General features: G+C 39.2%; 1 protein-coding gene across 2 annotated transcripts in view; it reads right to left on the reverse strand.

Annotated features, from left to right (window-relative positions):
* Positions 1-12,481, reverse strand: part of LOC128866834 (tyrosine-protein kinase Dnt) — a 213,354-nt gene extending 200,873 nt beyond the window's left edge. Inside the window, exon 1 of one of the 2 annotated variants that reach the window (XM_054107835.1) lies at positions 11,955-12,481. The gene's annotated coding sequence lies outside the window, so the exon portion shown is untranslated. Of the gene's footprint in view, positions 1-6,228; positions 8,558-11,954 lie in introns of those variants that run through there. The other variant, XM_054107833.1, reaches the window with a different exon arrangement.
* Between the last annotated feature and the right edge of the window lie 12,780 nt (positions 12,482-25,261).

The following is a 25,261-nucleotide window of genomic DNA, read 5'->3' on the forward strand; positions in this document are numbered from 1 at the left end:
TGGAAAATGTTGCGCAGTATTGTCTTAGCACCCGCTGGTATAATATTGCACATAAAAGTGGGCTTAGACAAGTGAGGGTAGCCCGCAACCCTTCAAAATATTTGGCGGCCGTAGCCGAATGAGTTGGTGCGTGATTACCATTCGGTGTTGCCTATGTTCGAAATACGTGTCATCAAGCACCAATGATTGAATAAGTTTTCTCTAATAGCGGTTTTTCCATTAAAAAGCTCCTCATAAAAATACCTGGCCGTTCGGCGGCGGCAAAAACTGTAGGTTTCACACCAGAAATAGGTGGAGGAGCTCGGCCAAATACCAAACCAAAAATAAGGTCATAGAAATTTACTGTGACGGCACCAAATAAGGTAGATGCTGAGAATTTTGCCTTGACCGATTTCCCTCCTCGATAACTCTTATATACAATTTGTCAAGAAAATGTTCTCACACACTAAAATATTAAAGTTATTTGCACTTCTCTAACTAAAACTATCACTTCTTATTGAATTTGGAGAGCCTTTCAAAATTATTGCATTAATTTACATAGTTACTATATTAGTATTTCCTAATGGTAAATTGTTTGAATCCACCAAGGCAAACAAAACAAAAAAAGGATTACTTCTCTCAGCTGTCGAGAAAGTGTTTTTACATACCTATTTTCGGCATCATTTGCCGATGATTGATATACCCTTATCTCACTGAGTTGTTACACACGCGTTAGTCATCAATCAGACATAAAGTGTTCGAAAGAGTAATTTGCTGATTAAAATATCAAATTATATGTAAATTATTAAGAACGCAAAAATGCCCGGAAAGGGGACTTCGATTGACGTGACTCACTCGGTCTATTATAGTTATACAATAGGAAAAAGTGTGCAAAAGTTATTAAGAATGTTTTATTTAACCCAACAAATTATTTATAACATAATAAATCATGCAAAAAATGAAAATAGGCTGAAGCCAAAATGTGCAAGTGGGAGACCGCGGAAAATATATGACCGCACCGAACATATTTTGTTGAGAAAAGTAGCTGCGAGCCCGACAAGAAATCTCATGAAACAGTCTACCAAGTTTTGCAATAGCACAATAATACTGCACGAGATGTTCGAAAGAAGCCTCTGTATAGCCTATTGAAAAGCGGTTATCTGTCGCTCAACCACCTCTACTTAGCTCAGCCAGATAGCTGATGCTGATGCTGATAGACGATGCACCCAATAGAGTGTGGAGGCCCCCATTAAAATCACTGAAAAGGCGGAATATTATACCGACAGTGAAATTTAGTACACTTTCTGCCGTGGTGTGGGGATGCATATCTAGTAAGGGAATGGGTGATTTGGTCTTTATAGAAGATAAGATGGATGCACGACAATATTTGAATATAGTGCAAAATATTCTGCCTTTTGGCAAAGAGTGCAACAAAATTTGGCTTCATTGTCGACAAAACAACTTAGTTTAAATTCTACCAGGGCTCCGATCTAAACCAAAAATCTCATTTGGTCAGAATGTAGTTTTTTTTTAATTGCTGTAAAGCATTGGATACATCAGCTCAAAGCTCAGATATTAATCAAATTTAATTAAAGAAACAAGTTGAGAAAACATTCAAGAAGTCGTGGAGAACTCATAAAAGTTCTTTTAGAGGAATGGCACGAAATACCCCAGGGCTATAATGTTGAAAAATTGATTAATTCTAAGAGAATCAGACTACGAGGTGTGATAGATGCCCGGAGTAGTCATACAAAGTACTGATTCACATTCCATTTCACGCCCCGTTGTAACATAAATCAGCACACTGAGGCTGTGCTCATTTTCGCTTAGCTGTAATGCTGTGCGTTTAGTGTTGAGCGTCGACCACAATTGTCGGGGAATTCTGCAGATAGATTCGTTACGCTACACTACAATGACATAGTCGCGGATTGGCTTACCTACCACTGTATAGAGCCAGTGTACTATTATTGGTTCCATTGCCCATTTCTTTTCCAATTGTGAGTAACCAGATTAGCTTTCTTTCCAGCACAAGGACTAGATATTTATCCCTTTTCGTTACTCTGAAAGTGAGAGGAATATTTTTGTTTTTGAGAACAGGGAAGAGAGGAGATGTTTACTCCTAGTCTTCGAAAAAACACTTGGTTCAGAGATCTTTGTAGAAGAAGGTGTTTCCCCAAGACTGTTTTTACATTATCATTGGCACTTTCAACTATCTTTCCGCCTGGAAGAAAGTTATACCGGACGAAAGTTTCTGGAGGAGACTACTGACCGCCAACTTTCACAGCAGTGGTGAGATTACCGTCGTCCCATTGCCGGAAATTTCTTGGTAGAAGTTCCACTTAATTCTGCACTTATTGGCCGTCCGATTCTCATTTATTATGTAAACTAGAGCAGCGCACTATTTGCTCCCATCTCCGTATGCACTGTTGTTATTGCTTCAGGAGATACGTTATTGAAAGCGCTTTCGATGCTTAAAAGGCAGAAAGGGTGTATTCTTTTGAATAGTTTAAAAAACACATTTTTTGACACAAAAAACCAAGGATAAAAGAATTCGAAATCTCGTACTACTGATATAAAAAGGATAACTAGAAGATAACAAAGAGGACTACTGGTAGGAATAAGGACTTGAATGGCCGTAGAAAAGAGGCGTAATTAATATTGTCATTTATCACGACAGTCCCAGAAGACAGAGAAAAGATAGTCCTTCTGTTGTCAAAGGACCTTAAGTTAGTTAAAAGAGGTGGGATTTATAGGAAGGGATGGAATCAAAAATTTAATGGAACTAAGGACCGGGCTTGAAACGCCGAGTGTGAAACACAAAATGATAGAAAAAAGTATTTTCTAATATCTGTCACTTGTCGGTAGGCAACGGCAAAAGTTTCCTTATAAAAAAAAGCCATTTGTCTTTCAAAACCGGCAGAAATGAAGGTCCTAAGGGTTCCTCTATTTATGGGACAGCATCAATACGCACAATACAAATAAGAAGAGGGGCTCGGTCAAGCACTTCGAAAAGTAGTGTAAGCGCCATACGTAAGTTAACACATGACTTCCACGCCAATCGCATTTCCACTAGAAGCAGTATTTGGTGGTTTGCAACGCTTGCAGTTTTGAGGCTCAACTGCTAGCATTCTCCAAAATAAATAAAACTATACTAAGGTTATAATTCCCGAAATAACAACAGCTATAGCTTTCCTGAACTAACAATAACATCAACGACAACAACTACAGCTGCCATTGCCGTTGCCGTTGCAGCTCTTAGAATTTCGTCAATATATTTAAAAACTTTTGTATTCCTACGATTAAGAGCAGAATATATTTTTCAATAAAGTCAACTTGTGCAGTTTTCTAATTAGTTATTCTCTTCTCAGGGCAGTTTATATTGGGATTGTATAAGGACGGCAGCGAGGGACTACTCAACTTATATATACAGTGGGATTGAGATCTGGACTCTGAGAAGGATGAGACAATATTTTTTTTCATTGTCAAGCTACCATTCTCTTACAATTAGCGCATTACGCTTTGGGTCGTTATCGTGTATGATTGTGAACGTTGCTGGTAAATGTAATTTCTCGACAGTTTTGGGAATGTGACCCTTCAATATTTCTAGATCATTTATTTTAGTCATGGTGCGAGTACACTCAATTTGCTATAATTGCACTCCAATTCATAACATGGCCGGCACCATGTTTCACAGTACCAACCCATTAGACGGATTGAGCGCTATACCTGCCCTTCTCCAGACAAAACTGTGACCATAGTTCAACCTTTTACTCACATTAATCCTTGAAATATGGGAACTTTCTCTAGGAGTGCACGACCTGTATTCGTTGGTGAAAAAATTCGAGCTGTTGGGACAAGTTAGTAATGTGAAGAATAAAACCCGTGCACGTTGCTCAAGAACAGCCAAAAATATTGCTGTTGTAGCCGAAAGTGTTGAAGAAAACCCGGGTTTGTCCATTCCTTGTCGTTCCTTTGGAGTTAGGCATTCCACAAACGTCATTACACCGTATTTTGCATAATGATTTGGGTCGTAAGGCTTATAAAGTCCAGTTAATCAACAACAACGTGTCTTTGCCGATTGGCTCGTTGAAATGCATGAAAATGATCCGGAATTCCTTCGAAAAATCATCTTGAGCGATGAGGCCCATTTCCACCTCGGTGACTTCGTCAACAAGCAAAATTGTCGGATCTGGGGTTCAGAAAATCCAAGAGTTATTGTTGAAAAGCCTCTCTATCCTCAATGTGTGGCTGTTTGGTGCGGTTTATGGTCCGGCGGCGTCATTGGATCTTACTTTTTCGAAAATGAAGCTAGAGCAACAGTTACGGTGAATGGGTTGCGCTATCGAGAGATAATTAAAGATTTTTTATGGCCGGAATTGGATTGTTTTGATCTGGACAACTTTTATTTTCAACAAGACGGCACTACGTGCCACACAAGCAACGAAACCATTGATCTTTTACGGGAATAACACCACTTTACCTTTTGCAATTCAGTTATGAAAAAAAGTAGGGGAATCATTGAGGATAGTTTCTTTATTTATATAAATTAAAGTTTTTTGAATATCGGTGTCCCAGTTTCTTTTTGGTACCCTGCCATCCCAGAAGTTGTGGGTTCCCATCCCGCGTAAAGCACGGCCCTCGCACTTTTCCAAATTTACCACTTTCCCTGTTTCTAAAAATTCCTCCAATTACATTCCTCAACCCTAAAAACTTATCCTTTCCATCCTTACTCCCGCACAATAGTCTGCGCAGTTTTTGCATTGCAAAAAAAAAAGAAAACCTCTCAGTTACTCATTGCATCAGTGGCGCCAGCAAAAGGAAGCGGGCGACCGCGGTAATAGCGCAGGCACACGAAATTTAGCAAAGTGCGATCCTTCTGCCAGAAAAATGTGAGACGCAGATGGCGCTCGAAGCAGTAAGAAGGCGTTGTTCCTAAGCAACGACAGGTGGACACTCCCACTACTTAGGACTGGTAGCGGCAGTCTAATCACCTAGCCTGTCAGAAATCAAGAACAGATTAAAGAATCCAACGCAAGGCTGAGTGTTGTTGAGACCCTATGCTCCCGAGAGGAGTGAACAAGGAAGGAAATTTAAACGAATTCTTGGATTTTGCATGATGATAACGCACCATCGCACCGAGCCCAAATTGTGCTGGATTATTTGACCAAACACCAAGTAAGTACCATCGTGCAAGCACCATATTCACCTGATATTGCCCCGTGCCACTTCTTTTTGTTTCCCAAGTTGAAGTTACCACTTCGTGGAAGGAGATTTCAGTCGATAGAGAGATCAAAGAGAATGCGACGAAGGAGCTGAAGGCCATCCCTTCGTCGGCCTACCAGAGATGCATGGCGGACTTGGTTAAACGTTGGCAAATGTGCGTTGCTTCAAACGGGTCATATTTTGAAGGAGATAAAATAAATTTGGCTGAAATTTAATTCTGTTTTGTTTTATTTAAACATTCCCGGTATCTTATGACCATAGGGTGTAAGTAAATATATAACATATAAGCGCATATTGTGGAAGATCTTTTGAATACGCGCGATTCTTTCAATGGTAAAATTCTAATGTTACTGCGTGACCAAAGTTTATCTAAAAGTTCAGATTAGAAACTTCAAAATTTAAATGAAAATTTGTTGGATTTTTCTTCATTTTTATAACATTTTAAAGTTTGCTTTATGTATTTGATTTTGTTTAAAGCATGCAAAATATTAAAACCATAATAAAAAATGTTAACTTGAAAAATATCGCAAATATTGAAAACAAAACTAACCAGGTACGCAGTTATGCTCGCCAGTGTAGTCACTATTTTTTAGAAGTAACTTAAAAATAAATTGAAAAGAACAACTGCAATTCATATTGATTTTGTAGTAGCTAGAAAAAGTGTCACATTTCGCATGGTGTGAGCTCAAGGAGCAAAGGTATAAACGTAAAGAAATATTTTTTAAAATAAGTTCAGAATGTTGCTACTTACAGGCTGAACTTTTAAGTCGGTTTTGGGTCTACGCAATAAGACACTTGATACCCGTTATGTGAACGTTTTTCCATAGCATACACCTACACTAATATACTTGTATAATACATCGCTCTTATAATAGTGGTATGAATATAATAACAAATGTAAGTATGTGTGTACACTTTATATGCAAAGGAGGACGTGTGTACTGCCAACCAACAAATAACCAAAACAAAAAAGGAAGGCAGCAAATACTATTTATACTGTTTATGAAAAACACATTAAATCCTCACTTATCAAAATGCAATCAGCTTAAATGGTGTTGCGGTCGCCGGCTTGAGCACAGTTGAATAGTTGAGGAGCTTATGCGCTAGACTGGCTGTCTCGCAGACTCGCTGGCAACTGGGCCATCGGTGAAATTGCTGTTGGTGGGCACAGCGCAACGTAGTTGGAGCGCTAACGCTTGCCGTTGGAAAGTTGCTCGACACCGAAATTGATGTGAAATGATATCCTACGACAAGGACATTTCGCATATACCGTTATAAGTGTATAATGTAATATATCCTTTTTTGGTAATTCGACACGCTCACGATTTACACGTTTCACTACGCAAGCAGAGGTGGTTTGTGGGTGGGCTTAAGCACGTAAAGGCCAAGTGCGATACAAAATTACATATGCGCAACAATACACATATCACCTAGGCGCTCGCACGCAAACACACTTACGTGCGGCTCAGCTTCACATACTTGAATTTTCGTATTCACTTTTATTTATTTATATGTTTATTTGTGTATGCGCGTTTGGGGCCTTTTTAGCGCTTATTGTACTCTTGTTGAAGCGCGCTGACAGACACAAGAACTGGCAAAGGACTAACACAATCAAGTGACTACTGAAAACGGAGCCGTATACAAAAGAGGGGGCTAGGTGCGGGGGTTACTGAGCGTTGTGTCGTTGAGCGCTTGGATTAGGGTCGCCCGGCATAAAAAATAGTTCTTTGTAGATGCTGTTTTTGTGATTTGTGATTGTTGTTGCTGCCGTTATTTTACGTTTTTACTTAAACGCACTTATCCCGGTGATTTAGCATTTTCAGCAATTTCGCTGGATAATATTTCAACTAGCCTTAACAACGACGGCTGGGTTGCCCGCCTGCTAGTCTACCACTTCAATTTAGTTTTTTCAGCTTTTTTAATAATTTACCACTCACAGACACTTCGGCTCGGCTCAGTGTTGTTTCTCAGCTAACACTTTTAAATACACACACCTATATACTTTTAAGTGCACACGTTGTAGCTGATAAGGACAAAAGCATTTATTTGCTAGTGTCCTTTTGCATGCCGCGCGACTAGGCGTTGTATTTCGAGACTTTCAACACTCTTCTAATCCTTTTAATACGACGCTATTGTTAGCGCGCGTCAACTCGATTTGTTTTTTTTTTGTTGTTTTTGTTGTTGAAACCGCAGTAACAATATGACAACAGCAACTTTTTATGACACACTAATGAGGCATGAACGACGCGGCCAACGCGACCACGACAACAAGTCGGTAAGCGCAAAGCGCGGTCATGCAATCCCTGCTCGCAAATGAAGTCGCGCTGAATGCGGATTTGTGTGCACTGGCAGGAAGTGTTAGTTAGTAGGATTGGCTTGTGTACTTATTGTTTTTGTTGTTGGGCAGTGGGAGCATAAGCGCGTTTGACAACTCATTAATATGCTTGCGTGACAGCAGCAGTAACGGTAACGCGCGTAGCTGTCGAGTGGCAGTTGGCTGGTTTTGTGACAGGTAAAGTTGCAAAACACTTAATAAGCAAAACGAGCAGTGATTACAGTGCGGTGTTTATACGGGAATTGGATATAAATGCCAGTTATGCAGCATGGCAGAAAAGTATTTTATTTGTTAAGCCAATCTTATGGTGGGAAAAATACGCTTTAAGGGTATTAAATTTTGCTCTGCATTTGATTAAATCATACGTGTATATACATATGTATGTCTTATCATCGCCAATACTAGATATTTGCTTGTGGCGCAATTTTTAATTTTAAAATTTTTTTTTGTATTTTTTACTTCTTTTTTATTTATTTTTTCCTTGCTTTCCTTATTAATCCCTTGATTGTTTGTTGTTGTTATTCGAAATTGAAAACACGACGCGCACAGCGGATTAGCGGCGTTGACACTAACACTGACAGTGATAACAACAATGGGCGCTGCTGACAATGACACTGAACGGGCGCGGCACAACGCGTAACGAATAAACAAAGAAAACACGCGCGCCGACTATTTCCCCGATTACTACAGAGACGTTGCAAAATGCCTCGAGACGAACGAACGTTGAGTACGCGCGACCGGAAATTAAAAATTTGTTCTTCGACTGGGAAGTTCAGCAAAGGAATGATGTGAACAGCGCGCGTTAGTGTATTGAGTTTAGGCCAACTAACCCGAGTTGTACCAGAGTATTAGTTAGAAAATGTAGTATTGTTGTTGGTGTTGTGCGTTTACAATACCACCGGCATTTTTGTTTTATTTGCTTTTGCTTGTTCTACTCACTTCTTTTTTTCTCTAAAGTTAGCTTGTTGCGGTTAGCTATGTGCCTGATGCGATTTTTCGTGTGCACCGTCTACCGCTTAACGCGAATGCTAAAGTACGACTGAAACCGAGTTGTGCTGACTGAACAATTCGGCAGGATATCAGTTTGCAAAGCATTGGCTTTCACAAATTGTTTACATAACGAAAGTCACCATAGCGCGCCCGCCCACGCCTCAGTGCCGCTATCGCGCCCATCAACGTGCCAAATCAGCATTTCCTCGCAGCCAAGGGAGGGCGCTTGTGTGGGCACATGCGCAGCGAAAGCCGGTCTCTGCACAAACAGAGAGTCGAGGATAGCATTTTTAGACGAGCTTATCGCAAACAAGCGCAGCATAGAGGACAACATATTGCTCTGGTTGCAAAGCATTCCTCCGATGCTTCCATATAAACACACAAGCGCGCACACACACAGTGCACCGCGCGCATATGGCGACTACAGGACACATGTCACTAGCACATTAATGGGCCTTACAAGCACACTTCTGCTTTGCTTGCTAAAAGTGTTGTCATTTGGCACGTCTGTGGCTGCGAATGGTTGTGGATGCCCAGTTCAGTCATCACCAGCAGTCACTGGCGGCATGTTTGTCCGCCAGGATGTGTTGCTGCTGCTGTCACTGTTCTGGACTCGCCTGATGCTTGCGATGTGGTTGAGTAGACTGCTTCGCTGTAGGTGTTCTGGTATAGGCGGCGATGCCGATGCAGGCTTATTTCTACTACTGGCTGGTCGGCATAAAGGGGTTTGGTACTGGAAAGTGATTGCCAGATGCCAGAGATAATGTGGGCTTATCTCTTAATATACTTTATTTTGTCTATTACCTTAAATAAGTTTATTTAATTCGTTCTTCAGAACTTTAAATTTGAAAAGGTAGCAGATGTAATAGCCAGTCAATTCTTATGAAGTCTTAAGATGACTTTAAAAGTAATGGAACCTATTTAGTTTCGGGATTTATTAAGGTTTGGCGAGTTTTCTCAGCAAATGTTCATTACAGCTAAATGATTCAGTAGCCATTGACTTCATATTGTAATGCACTAACAAACGCAATATTGAAAATATTCTGGCAGTAATTAGAAATGTCAACATCGTAAACACTTCCGTCAAGACTATAATGAAATATAAACCCAAATACCGGTGTGAAGAGAGATAAGACAAGGCGACAGCTTAGGTTCTAACCTATTTAATCTGAATATGGACGAGATAATATCTGCTGTAAAATCTACACGGACAAGAGGATATTTGCTGGGAAATGAAGTCAAGATAATGTGCTACGTCGATGGCACAGTTATAAGGTCGGAAAGCGAAGACGACCTTCAGCGGCTGTTCTATGTATTCGAGAAAGCTGTTTCTACATTTAGTATGAAGATATATGTAGGTAGCCAAGACGAAGAGCATGACAATATCTAAGCAGACGCTCAAGTGGTAGTGGAAGACGAAGAAGGGAATGGAAAGCATGTGCTACGCATGTCCGACCATAGGTTGGCTAAATCAATAATGACAGGAAAACTGATGACTACGAGGCCATCCGGACACCCTCCCAAACGCTGGAATGAGTGTTGGACATCCAGTTCTATCGATAACTAGTATTTTTTATTGTACATACAGTATAATTTAAACAAATTGTATATCTTGTACAAAAGCTGATGAAGAGCTGAATTTAGTCCTATAATAAAGAAGTAGGAATTCAAATCCCCATTATAGTAGATGATTGCGCTAAGCCGGTCAGTGCGCTAGACGAAAGAGACTTTCCGCTATATATGTAATGCAATCAAGTTTTGTGAACTTTTATAACTGCCATAATTTTGAGCTGAAGAAGGAACTACCCTTGAACATACCATCGGTGTCTTCTTTGACAATTAAAGAGCTTTAAACAGCATCTCAATGGAAGCCTTTTTGGGAGACTTCATTCTAACGGATAAGCCTTGCAATACATAATGGCAGATGGACAACCAAAGATAACTGTATAGGCTGAAGAACTGGTCGATATCATCTCAAGCAGATATCGAACCCGTGATGAGCGAAATACTCTTAGGGAAAAGGATCGTGCGATTGAGCAAAGAAGATGGGACTAAATATCCAGAGAGTGGGTAGTAGTTTTCACAGCGAAGTGCAAGACCCTAACTTGGTCTCACATCCAGCAATACATTTAAGCTGCTTATAACATATGAAACGTATTGAATGTAAAGGAAAGGGTCCAGAAAGAAACCTCCAATTCCATTTACGTCTGCAGACTCCTCGGCAAGACATAGCATTTTCCATCCGGCTTTCATATTGGTTCTATATTGCTGTAAGGCCTATGAGGTTCCATGATATCCCGGTAAGGTGGACAACGGTGATAAAAAGTGGTGGTATAAGAAATTAGAGGGTTTTCAGAAACTCGAAGGGAAAGATCTTAGAAGAGAAGTTGGTTCAGAAACTCATGGTAATAAGACCATTGATGTAAGATAACAATACCATATGAAGGTCGAATTGCAGCGCGCACTGTGTACCTACTTATGCAAACCTCAAAAGGAATAACATCATAATGGGTAATGCTTGATTAAGGATGCCCATAATAAACGAACGTTGAGGCTTGACTAGAACGATGCCGTGGCGTTATTAGCGAATGTTCTTGTTAGCGGTTCGCTGAATTCATACGTAGCCCACCTGCTTAGGGGAAGTTTTTCTATTGTGATATTCTCTTATTATTTCATTGGCTTGTGCTAAGCATTTGCATTCGCAAATCATTTCATCGAGCCTACTTTCGACAATTATCATCAGGCTTATGAAACGAAAAGTTTACTTGGTGTGGTCTCATCTCCGAGAGCTTCCTGATACTCCGTTTGATTTACAACCAGCTTTGTCTAGACCTTTAAATTAGCAACAGCTTGTCCGTGAGATCAAAAATACTGCAGCACCATATTAGAACACTTTCAAAACGTCAAAGAAAAAAAATACTTAAGGGAAGAAAAAGACTTACGAGTATATGGATAAGAGAAAAGAATGAATTAAGAGGGAAAGTTATGGAAAAAGAGCGACGGAAAGTCTTCCGTGAAAGAAGGTCTTCTAAAAAAGTTCATGCCATATATAATTTTAATTTATACTGAGCCGTCGGTTGGCAACCTCACTGCGTTCATTCATTACAACAAAACCATAAGTCTATCTGTCAGCTTCTGTAGCTCACTGTTTATTTGCGTTTGTGTATGTGCTTGGGCTTGTGGTTGCTGGCAGACACCAAAGTGTTACAGCTGGCAATGCTGTTGATAGGAGAGACTACGTCGCTCCACATCTACTACGACCAGGTTAAAACCACTCGCATCGTCACGCTTCCATAGTTTTCACTTTGCCCATTTCGGTTGAGCATTTACAGCTACTGTCCAAACGACAACTACAGTCAGTCAGTGTGAGTAGACCTGAGTAGAGTTGAGCACTGAACTGAGCTGAGGTGGAAATGAGAAAACTTACCGCAGGATATGTTTGCGTTACTTCGCTTGCTTGGCGACCGAAGGCTATGCTACGAGGCAGTTGGTCTGACGACGCTACAACGTCGACTGGTTGCATGAAAGTCTTTGCTGATATTAGGGCAGCTGGAGTTTCACTCCTTTCGTCGTTTTTGTTGTTGTCGGGGTTCATAAATGCAACTGTTGCGCATTTTTTGCTATTGTTTGCCGCTTTTGTTGATTTTCAACCTCAGCCTTTTATTTTGTAAGCAAGTCAGGTGATTTGGTTTGGGGCCTTTATTGTTGTAGTTCGCTTACTTACTGCTTACTTGCTTGCCTTGTGTATATGTGGCATGTATGTATATATATCTCACACGCACAGACGCGCCGTATGGTTTTGGTAAGGCCAGGAGTGTTGCCGCCGGCTTGCTTGCGTACTGCATTAAAGGCGGGCATGGTTTTGGGTTGCTGGTGGCACTTACCACTTGGCGAGTGGTTGTTGCAGGTGGCAAGTAACCGCAAGTCAATTTTATGTATTTTCCGTTACTGCTTTTCCCTGCGCTAATGAGTTGGGTGTGTGGGAGGAACGATGCCACCTATGTGCATTTCAGCAGCTATCCTTGCGGGTAGGTGTTGCATAGCTGAGTTTCCTGTGCGCACAACCAACTCCTTGCATATTTTCTTGCTGTCTCATTGCCTTCTCTACCATTGTACTGCTTTTGAGCTAACTGATTCGCGTGCAAGTTGCCATAGCTCTTTCCTAGACGTATTCATGCATTCCTTTCATGTCCACATGCTTAAGTCAGCGTTTGCCAAATGATTCAGTTGACGCGAGCGAGCGCATGTTAATGTTCCTTCGCTTGTGTCAGCTTGCCAAGATACCTTTGAAGTTGCTAACAAACGACTGCCGCCCAAACGCTTGGCTGTGTCAGGCCACTTCCCTGGTGGCAAGCTCGTAAATATTCATTCACTTCATCTAAATCACTTTTCCTTTTCTTTTGATTGCACTTTACACTTCCTTTCTTCGCCAAATGCTGACTTTTTAAAGAATTTTTCAAACCATCTTTTATTAGTGACAATTTTTCATGACTCTCAGGGTGTGGTAGCAACAGTTACAACGTGGTCTGGTCACTTCGCAGTGAAAGAGAAAAAAAAACCAATTATTCACTAAAAGGAAAATATCTAACTTGAGTAAAAAATACATCAAAGCTTGCAATTTCCTTGAAAATTGGTGACGAAAAGTTGCCCGTCCATACTTTTTGCAACGCCGCTACTACTACTTACCAGCATAAGCTGCCTTTTTCGAAACTCTTGTCCATCACTTATCGCCTTTGCGACTGTCGCACGTTCGCTTGAGTTGATTTGCCGGAAAATGTCCGTCAATTAAAATTTTAATGAAATAACTTCAGGGCTAGTGTTATGGGTGGGTTGCGTGGCTGTTTGGGGATTGTGGTGCCAGGGCGACTGTGCGAAAGAAGTGTGTATGACTCGTCGAATCGATCGCTCATTCCATTATTTCTATTTTCCTTTCCACGCCAGTTTTTTATTCAATACTCCAAACTTCTTAAGTGATTTTCTTTTCTCTTTTTTTTCGTTTTATTAATTTCATTATTTTTTTGTTTTTGTGCTTCAACTGACTTTTCCCGATCAATTTTAATTTTTCTACTTTCTCGTGTTGTTCTTAATACAAAGTTCTCCCAATTACTACCGTATTTACCGTTACTCCGTTTCTTTACTTTTATTTTGCTTTTGCACTTGTTGCTGTTACTACACACTCGTACTCGTACGTACATATTTTGCCACCATTGCCGCCACTGTTACTGGCTTTTAAAGCTCCTTTGCTGCTGTGTCGAGAAGCACTAAATTAAAATTGAAGAAGTTTAATTAATTTAACAGCGTGTCAGCAGCAGAAATCGGTCGGTGTGGAAAAAATGAAAATAATGGTGCAAAATAAACAAACATCAGTCCAGCAGCAGACGCAGAGCCTTTTCCATTTCCTCTTATTGCTGCCCCAGTTCACTGCTGTCGCCTGCTCTTTCTCACTCTGAGCAAATATGTCACGAATTAGGCAGACCCCCTGCCAGCTGGGCAAATTGCATTTCCCGCATGTTTCGTAGAATGAGTTTTTGTGAGAAAAAAGGAGCAAATGGCGCTGAATGATGCTGATTGTTTTGAATGCAAATGAATCTATTCTGGAACCTTAATGATTTCGTTTTCGGCTTTTCGTAAATCAGTGTACTGCTCATTTTAATCTACGGGCGGTCATACTTTTGTTTTTGTATTCATTTTAGGTTTTTGTAAATAAAATGGTATTTAAAAGTTGCCAAGTGTATTTGTTAAGAGAACAGAAGTTTAAAAATCTCACTTTAATTTTATGACAAGGGTTTATTTAACCTTCTTGTCTTACTGTGACCGCATAAGAACTTAGTAAGTACATAAAAGTGACTTATGGCAAACATACACCTGTGTTCAAAATAATAGTAACATGACAAATTATCAAGTTTTAACTATTTGATTGGATTTTTGACAAATGCTTTCGCGAGGTGTTGAGCATTTTCTTTCATAGACTCGTATCTAAGAGACTTATGGCATATGGGAAAAAATCATATACAAGAATTATCGTCAAAAATCAAAGCGATCTCTGAGTGACTTAAGGCTTACACTTTATTTTACTAAAATTGAATGGACTATAAACTGCATATCCAAAAGTTTTTTAAATGATTTTATTAAATTGTTACAATTTTGTAGGGAAATTTGTTAAATTTGCAACTTTCATTTATCATTTTTTGTTACACAACGAATTCTGTTTTTATAAAAAAATTAAGAAAATAATATTTAGCATGAAAAATATTACGAATATTGAAAACTTAAAAGTACTTAACTATGTAAGCATAAGTGTAAGTTGTAAATAATTAATGCTTGGTAAACTTAAAGAGTACTTGAAAGTTCATACCAGAAGGCAGCATATCTGGTTTGGCTATCAAATAATTTGCAACAATTGTTCAAGTGGAGTGGGGAAGCGAATGGTGAGCTCATCCGCTCAGCAAGGGTCGCCGTCTCACTGTTATTCTGGGTAATTTTGGCAAAGAGAAGCTGGAAGAGAAGCGGATGTTAGGTGATTATTGATGCAAAGCAAGTTGCACTTATTACCGGAGGGAACTTTATAGAACCTCTGTGATCCTTAAATTGTTTACTTATTATTAGACTTGCTGACAATTATAATAAGAAGGACTCTTCCAATTTATTTATAAATAGAAATCTATGAAGTAAAGTGGTTCTTACAGACTAAGTAACAAATTCTAGATAAATGAGTATACAGGCGAAATTAAGAATTAATTTAATAATTATTTAAATTTAGTCTTATGAATAGAAAAATCTGTCTCTAATGAGTTTGAGAACAGATTTAATTTTCTCAAAGCAAGCGCCTATGATAAGAGCAGAATATGCATAATTGTCCTTGGCGTACTCTAGAAGGAAGATTTCATTATTTCGAAGGTTTATATGAAGAGGGAGGAGATAAAAGGGTTCCAAGAGAAAAGGCGAGCCTAAAGCATTACGAATAAAATGTTTTAATAGGGAAATCGTACTATGATGACCTTCGTGGAAATATTGCATATTCCAGCTTATAACGAAGTACAAAGTAACTTTGGACCGTACGTGGTTGAGCTGACCATGAAGTAAGAACTTAGAAGCGAAACTTACTCCTAAGAGAATTTCAGTTATCGATAACAACTATAGTGCAAGCCTATACTATATATAAAATATAATAATTGGCGCGTACACCAGTTTTGCGTGTTTGCCCGAGCTCCTCCTCCTATTTGTGGTGTGCGTCTTGATGTTGTTCCACAAATGGAGGGCACTACAGTTTCAAGCCGACTCTGAACGGCAGATATTTTCATGAGGAGCTTTTTTACGGCAGAAACATGATACACGCGGAGGCTTGCCATTGCTTACCGAGGGGCGGCCGCTATTAGAAAAAACTTTTTCTTAATTTTGATTTTTCTCCGAGCTTCGAACCTACGTTCTCTCTGTATTCCAAATGGTAGTCGCCCACCAACCCATTCGGCTACGGCGGCCGCCATACTGCCTAACTTAATATTCTGGGAGGTAATTATTTATGTGATTTAAGAGCTTGAGAACTTTAAATAATAATACAAAAAATAAATATGTTCGCCGCGGCTCGATCAGTTCAATTGTTACTACTTTTTAGAATAATTCTGTATAATAAATGTAAATGAGCAGAATCAGCATGCAAAGGGACGTAAACGATGGACGTTTGGAGTCAATTCTAACACGAGCTGTATTTTATAGGCACGTAAGCCAAGATCTTCACGTACAATTTTCCACGTAGTCGAAAGGCCAACAAGTTGAGAATGACGACGAATCGACATTTCGGCGTCTTCTTCAACACCTCGCTCTATCAACTTCGCGTGCAGATTTATTTTGTTCGCACTAATTTTCCAAAATTTAGGAAAAGTTTTTGTGGCATTAAACGATTCATTATGACTTGCCAAACTTTACCAAACAGTAATTTCAACACAAACCATAGTTATCAATACCAATAAAAAACATCTTATACAAGTTGAATGATATGCTTTATCAAAAGCTTTGGAGAAGTCAGTATAGATTGCATCAATATGAAGGCGATCATTGCAAGCAGTCATACAGAATTCAGAGAAGAACTCTAATTCGAAACATTTGACCTACCGGCCGCGAGAGTCTAAGTGGTTAAATGAAAAATATATTTCTGGATGATATATGACTTACGTTTGCGTTAATCGCTTCAAGCTGCTGATGAAGTTCATCACGCGTCTAATATCTAGGTCTGCTATATCAGTTGGCGTAGCAAAGAAATGAGAGGCAATATGCATATATGAATGGCTATGAATCACGCGAAAGCAGAACCAGATATTCTTCATACGGCTGGAGCAGACAGGACGCAAAAGCAATATGCCGAGTCTCACAGACAATGTCCAGTAAGCTGAGAGAGCTGAGACATTATGTAGGTTTTAACCCTTTGATTCATAAGTGCCCAACAAGATTTGCAAATCTAGTTAAATGTTCAAGGGGACTGAGCTATACTAGTCTTTGAAAAATCGCGTTCAGAACTGTTGAAAGCTGGCTACAACTTATTTACCTCTAGAGCTCTTAGAGAAATCTTGTTTTGGTGGTCGGTATCTAGCCGCCTGCCAAATCTTAATAATACCTACCATTCTTCGCGAGACGAGTGATGGACAAAGTGTTGTTTACTCCGCTTAACACTGGTAACTACTTGAACCTTTTAATTTGAACCTATGAGTACCTGAAATGGAAAGGCACTGGAACGCTTGGACTTGTTCTATTAAATTATGACTTAGAACCTTTTTTCATACACTTGTTTGCACCGCTCGTTTTTCCGAAGACTAGAATTGTCACATACTTGTATTACACTGCTGAGGGAATTGGTGTTTTAGCAAAAGAAAAAGCCGGTGAAAAAAGTGAAGTGTTCATTCATCTGCTTCTCATAACAAATGCCACTTATAAAAAAGGTCAGCTGGTACTTAACTAACACCTGTTTTTATACATCTTTGTGTCTATTGCTTTACACTAGAATTCTTATAGCTATGTAATGTGTAGTAAGCTGTATTCAAATCAACTGCAAAGCAAAGTGTGGAACGTAGTGAAAACTGCATAAAAAACAAACGTGTAATATATATGTATGAATGTGTAAATATGCAAATGTATTAGATCTGCATAACTATGTATGTATGGGACCCAAATAAAGGTGAATGGCCTAATTCGCGGTCACGGTCATCTGAATTTGCACAGTATCATGCATCTGACCGAACACGAGGTTTGAGGAAGAAAGGTCGGTCATGAACACTCGCTTTGCTAGCTGAACAATTATCGGGTGATATCGAGCTAACCAGCACTGGATGGTCAGAAACTCGTTAAGCTGCTATTCGAGAGAAGATTACAATTTGGCCAGCACTTGGAATAGTAATAAAACCTTATTTAGATGAAGAAATTTGCACAAAGGAACTCCAAGCGACATCCGTCACCGTTGAACCTTTAAAGCAGCCATTGAACTTTATTGCTCTTGACTGCCCACCTAGACACCAGCAGAAATCTGAGGACTATTTGGCTCTTTTAAACCGTTTTCAATGTCACTTTTTAATGCGTGGTCAATTTAACGCGAAGCAAACGACATGGGGCTCTAGTCACATTACGACCAAAGTACGAGAATTGTGCAAAGATGTGCAGCGCGCAGGCTGTAATTCAATTTCAACTGGTAAACTGGCTTACTGGCCATCGGATATAAAAAAAATCGGGGTTCAATTGATTTTTTTCCCCACAGGGACCAGAGCCAATAATCGTAATCAGTTTTGCAGGAATCAAGAAGTGGATCAGCGATTTTGTATGCAATTTACATATGAAGAGAACTGCAAAATATTTTGTGAGTGTCCCGCATTTGCTAGAGCCAGGCTACGAATTTTAGGTTCCGATGTCATGAGAACGAGTAAAATTCGTTCTCTCAAACTGGAGGATATTTTTCTCACATATCTAACTACCTCTATTCCTCTATTCTATCTTCTATCTTTTTCCTTCTGTTACTTCTCTCTTTTCCTCCCTAATTATCTACCCTTTCACTTCCCAGAGCTTTAAATACAATGGGCGTTTTAGCCTGAGTGTTTTAGGAGTTCCAAAATCTCTCGGTGCTTCTAAGCTCGACCTTTCAAATTTCAGTTTCACTACCGAGTAGCTTGATGATGCAGTGTTTTATTTTACGCAACAATTCAGTTGGCAGCGTGAAACAGCCGCCCTCACTAAATCAGACACCTGATGAGAAAAATTGTCCACCCTTTAAAAGAAATTTAGTAGCAGAAAAACGGATACTACGGAATCGCTGGCAGCAAACCAGATCTCCGGAGATTAAAATAAAATTGAACTTAAAAAATAAACAACTACACAAAGCGATCAAGACATTTAAAAATGATGCGCACAATCGGTTTTTGTCCAGACACACAGCTGATAAAAGTACAGAGTATTCCTTGTGGGAAGCGACTAAAATTTTCAATACTGTTAAAATTGACGAGAGAAACTGGGCTAAAACAAACGAGCAAAAAGCGAGTATATTTGCTGAGTATTTTGAAAAATCGTTAGCCCTAATGAAGGCACTGATGAAGTGGAACCTATTGGAAACTGTCCTGAGATTGATGAATATATTATTCCACTTACACCAGAAGAAGTAGGTAATAAAGAGAAGAAGTAAGAAAATAAACAAAATAAAGCTTTAAAAGCGTATTGTGTTTGATTTAATTGCGGCTGAAGTCCTTCGTAATCTGCCAAAAAAATTGTATTGTCTATTTCATCAGTTTATTTAATAAGTACCTCAGCTTTAGGTACGTACCTATATATTGGAAGTCCACCGAAGGTACCACTATACCTAATCCTGGTAAATCATCCAACGAAGCGTACACTTACGAGCCAATATTTCTGTTGACAGAAATTTCAAAGATTTTGGAAAAAAATCTTTTAAAACGTTTACAGTCACTCATTCAAAATAAATGTCTGATTCTCATTCACCAATTTGGTTTCAGAAAATATCAATCAAATCAAATCAAAATACACAAAGTCGTAAGCACCATAGAAAGCGCTATGGAAAAGAAGTGACCAAAAGTGTGTTCAGCCCTTTTCCTAGATGTATCGCAAGCTTTCAAAAAAGTATGGCGCGAAGGGCTCCACCAAAAGCTCAAGTCCATGCTGACAATGCAATACTGCGAGGAGCTCTCGTTATATCCAAATGAACGATTTTGCGAGACCTAAACGTCACTGTTTCTTGGTTTAACTTACATACGAGTACTGCTCAAAACAAAGGCACGTCCTTTAACATATTTATTTATTTATTTATTTATTACAGCTGTATAGCACTGAAGCATTCCGTTGAGTAATTCAACTGCCCTAGTTTTATAGTACTCGCGCCCACCCTACGCTTTTCAAACGCAATTTAACACTTTCAATTTCCGAATGCAATAATTTTAATATGAGTCAATACTTCTTACTGAAGTATTTTTTCATGTCTCCACTTATTTATTTTCTTCGTTGTTATTGATTTGCTGGCAATAAATCGAAAAACACTCAAGCGTATATAAGTAAGTTGTCACCCTTCGATGCTTGCGTTAACGTTGTTGGTGTCGATCTTACACCATATTTATCTCAGAATAATAATATAACAACAACAATAAGTGAAGTAAAATAAAAATAGTGCCTGTATGTTTAATGCACCGGTAGTTGCACAGATTTTGATTGAGTATTGGATTTTGTAATACTGACATCAACAGATTGTTATGCGAGTGGTGCTGTGGGGAGCGTACATGCACACACACAAACAAATGAACAATAGAGTAAATACTATACACATACAAGTGCATGTACATACATACATGCATACTTTATATAAGTATGGAGTGCAAAATAGTGGTAACAGGAATAGGCTAAGGCAGTGGCAGAAAAAAAGTGTTAGTCGTACAGGAAAAGCAGGAAATAAAGCAGAGCTCTGTAATGAAGGAAGTGTAAGTATGAGAGCAAGCGGCTTGTGCCGGGGGTTGTGAACTGAAAAGCGTTTTGTTTACAATTCACGCACGTGTTAATCGGTTGCAAAGATTGCAAATACGTACATACATATGTACATGTATTTAAATATGAACAACATTTTTCCATACAAATATATGTCGGTGTATTCAGTGGCACGACTAGGTTTGTGGGTCGTTCGTTCGTTTGCTGGCGGTGTGGTAATTGTGGGCGATAAAATTGTGATTTGTACTAAGGTCGATGTGGCGCGTGTGCCATCAATGATATACCTCAGCTGCTAACAAAAACAACAGGCAGCGAATATTTATTCACAATAACGGGAAAAACTATAAGCTGAAATTCCTACAACACCTTAGAAGCTTATACAATCGAACGGGGGGATATAGTATTTGAAATAGAAGATTTTTCTTCAAAAATATTAATATTGAAAAAACTTAGAAAACAAAAGTTTTTGCATGGAATTATGTAATGCATACAATTGCGAACGCGAAAATAGCAGTACCAAAAATATTTATATTAGATTTTTTTCAAAAAACGTTTAATCTATGATGTGATTACAGAGTTTGTATTCTTATTTTGAAATATTATTCTATTCTTATTCATATTTAAATCAGTTCTATAAAGAAAAACAAAAATGTTTATAAGAAAAATTAGAACTTCAGAGTTAACATTAAAACAGCAGTGAATATATAAGCCACGCATTCTGACCAAGTTCATAAAAAAATTAAAGAAAAAAACTTCCACAAAGTTTGCACATACAAAATTGAAACTTAGATTTAGTTGAATTTCTCAAATTTTTTATTATGGCAACGGCGGAGCATTTAGTGCACCAATTGCTCACATCGTGCATCGGAATCTTCAGCCATGCATCCTTACCTAGTTGTTGATTGTTACTCGATTCGGCATTGCATACAGCTCTTTTTACGTTCCCCCACAAATTTTCTATAGGATTAAGGCCGGTTAACTGAGCTGGCCATTCCAAAACCTAAATTTTATTTGCCCGAAACCAATCCCTAGCCTTTCGACTCATGTGTTTAGGATTATTATCCTTCTGGTAGACCCATTTTATTGGCATTTCCTCTCTACAATACGTCAAGATAATATCCTGCATTATTTCCACATAAATATTGGTGTCCATTATACCATTATTTCCGTTAATAGGGCCTGCGTCATTAAATGGGAAACACCCCATACCATTATTTTTGAGCACCCATTCTTAATGGTTTTTAGAGTGTAATGTGGCTAATTTTCGTGCCAGTTGGACGCCTAACATATGTATTGTTCTGAACCCGTGTATCCGTACAAAACTATTTCAGACTCGTCAGTCCATATAATATAACGCCGCATGTCAGTTGTCTACCTAGCATATTTTCTTGCAAATTCCTAACGTGTTGCTTTATGTTTTGGTATCATGTGTTTTTTAATTTGTGTGACTGGCTTTGGGGCACTTTACAATTCTGCGATCGGCTTGTGGGGAGGTTTTTCGTGTATCTCCTCTTTTATCCAACTTTTCCAAAAATCCGATTCTATTTGAATTAAATTTAGCTGAACATGAAAAGATATTTTGATTTCTGTGTAAGATCTTCCATTTTCTCTCAATTTCAGAATCTGCTTTCATTTTTCAGTGCTGCAGAATTTCTCTCGACCCACTATAGTCAAAACATAAGAAATGTATGCCAGACACTCACCAAAAATAAAAAAGAGCGTGTAGTACACATAAGGGAAATGAAACTTTCAAGGCAGGCAGAGAAAGAGGAAGAGACCCGAGAGGGAGTGAGAGAGAGAGAGCGAGAAAGAATATATATCTAAATAAATTTACAACATTTGTAGAAAATGCAAATAAACCAAATTTACAAAAAACGGAGAAACGGGTCGACCGGTGTAGGTAAACGCCGGACACAAACCGTGGCAGCAACGCGCACTACTCCGAGTGTTTATCACCCGCAAAAACGCAGGGATTCCAGGACCGCAGCAACGGCACAAATTACCGCAAGGCAATACCAATAAATCCGACGCCGGACATATGTAAGTTAACGTGTCCCGCAGGACATCGTTTAAAAAATTAAAGTTGCGGGCCAACAACTTGGCCCGTTAAGTTATACTTACTTTCGGGATCCTGGAATTAATTGTCCGTTCTATGCGTTTTACAGTTTACTTTATTGTATTCCTGATTATTAGCTGGTTGAAGATTACCGTTTAAAGCCCACTGGTTCAAGACTGCCCGCGCGGCGGCACACTCAGAACCTTTTATACTAAAACTAGCCTTATTCCTACCCTAACTCTGCTGACACAGCGGTTCCCACGATGTTGTGTATTTCGGGTGAAGTTGCTGTCTGCCGGATGCGCGTGTGGATCACGTTGCATTAAGCAGACGCACTGTCAGCATATTTCAATACACGGGTGTGCTTCTGCTGCAGGTGAGCGAGTTAACTGTGGTGTTAACTGCCCCCCCTCTAAATATCTGCGTCCCGCAGATTGACATGCGTATTCCGGGAATCGTCGGGTGTCTCCTTTGCGTAGGTAGCAACAGGCATCGGAATGGTAGGTTGGCGTATCGGAGGGAGGTCAAGGCTTGCTGTTATCTTTCTCCAAATCCAGTAGGAGACCACGGCCAATATGCAAATAAAAAAAGCGTCAACAGCCAAAGAGACATGGAATCTCAGGCCCAGTTTGCCCAGATGGTTGATATTCGTCATGCTCAACTCGTGAACGTATTCTAGACTTGGTTTAAATCCTTGGCTTTTCACGTTGGTAACCGCTGCTGGCAATACCTGCGAGCTCTGCGATGCTCTGTTAGAAAAGGTTTCGTTCTTCACCCAAATTGTCTCATTGCTAAACTGGATGAGGAACGTGCCGTTAAGGACGCTCTTGCGATTATCATTACGAACAGTCCCCTGAAAGTTGGTTAGAAATAATGTACCTTCACTAATTAATTCGATAGTTTCTCCATTTTCAGGTTCGAAGTGGCATTCAGCATCACCCCCCTTAATTAGACGTGCCAGGCATCCATCTTCGGGTAATCTTTGCAGATGGCTCATCTCGCAGATCGTTGAATTTTTGATCGAAGGACATTCACTTATTATTCCGTACGTTTCTTCCTTGCTGACCAACATTTTCGTGTAGTTTGCCACTACCCTCATACCTGCATGAACCGCAGCTCTTGTCATCAGAAAGCGGAATTCATCTGTTCTGACCTTAGGAATTGCGAGTACATAAAGCAGCAGAGAGCCGTTTGAAAATAAGGAGGGCTTCGCATATTCAATTGCCTCAATGGCATTTTGGTAGGGTAAAGCCTCTTCTTCAGAAATTAGCTGATGTAACTCAACCGGGTTTAAGAGGTTGGTGTTGACTATGCCCGACTTTGCCATTTGACATGCGCGTACTACCTCACTTATTTCTTCCTTGAGGATCTGTATGCGGTTAAGCAGTACGGTTTCAGCAGCCGTAGTGCCAACCTCTTTCCCAATGGTGTTCACGTAACGTGTCATCTGATTGATCTGGTTCATAGATTCCCGAGTGGCATTGAAGAGTTCCTCATTTATTTTAAATTGATGGTTGCTGTTTGCGATTACATCATCCTGACTTCTGAGGATTGTGTCCCAGTCTGTTGCGTCAGGCGAGCCGGCAACCCATTTCCAGGCCGATCCAAGCCAATTGATTGACCGGATTTTACGGGGTTTAGTGGCCCGAAGTTCGGCGAGGCGTTGGCTAATGTGGTTCAAGTTGTATGCCGCAAAGGATTTTGCGACATCATTCCTCATGCCCTTTGCAGCCGTTTCGAATTTCTCCAATGCTTCACTGAAGAGATTCAAATCAATCTTATGTATCAATTTAAAATGGCCATTTACTATCCAGCCTTGACCTTGATTTATCGCTACCAATGGGGCATCGTAGCCGAAGATGTTGAATCCGCAAACGCAGGGGATTACGAGTAATCTAGCTTGATAAAATTTTCAATAAAAATTTACAAATTTTCTTAGTGTGGCAATAAAATAACATAACAAAAATCGGTAACTTCTTGTTTCAGCCTTAAGCTAATATTGCCAGTTGCGCGTGTTCTTTTCTTGAAAGCAACCTGTTCCTAATCAGAATATCCTTTGAAAGGAAAAGGGAGAAAAAGCATTTCATCGTTTATATTAAAACAAGTGGCTTTTAGGAAAAGAGGAGCGTTACATATATGGCAAAAAAATATTTTTTTTTTTGTACAATTTACAACGCTTTACATTATTTGAATATTGGCAAAAAAATATTTTTTTTTTTTTTGTTTTTTACAATTTACAATGCCTTACATTATTTGAATATTGGCAAAAAAATATTTTTGTTTTTTGTACAATTTACAACGCCTTAGATTATTTGAATATATTTGGCGTATTTTTTTTCTTTTTTTGATTAACAGTTTCTTTCTCTCTTTTTTCTTAAATATAAAAAATTGTTTCATACAAAAATATTTGTTTTTCTTCTTTTTTTTTTTTTTTTTTTTTTTTTTAAAGGGTTTTAATTATCACCCCATTTTTGTACGAGCCAGCGAAGGAAAAAATCCGTCAAAAAAGGAAAGGAAAGATCGGTTTCATATATTTTTTACCTGAGTCTTATGGATCCTTTTCCCATTGTTCGTTGTTACCGTGACCCTATTATCTTTTCCTACGACTTCCTTTTTGTACAGTGGCCGTTGTTTTGCTTTTATTTGCTTATTCCTTACGTACACCACGTCGCCCTGCGAATATTCCCTAGGGTGGTCCCTTTTTCTATTAATTCGCGAAT

This window comes from Anastrepha ludens, chromosome 6, assembly GCF_028408465.1.
Source record: "Anastrepha ludens isolate Willacy chromosome 6, idAnaLude1.1, whole genome shotgun sequence".
NCBI classification, from domain to species: Eukaryota; Metazoa; Arthropoda; class Insecta; order Diptera; family Tephritidae; genus Anastrepha; species Anastrepha ludens.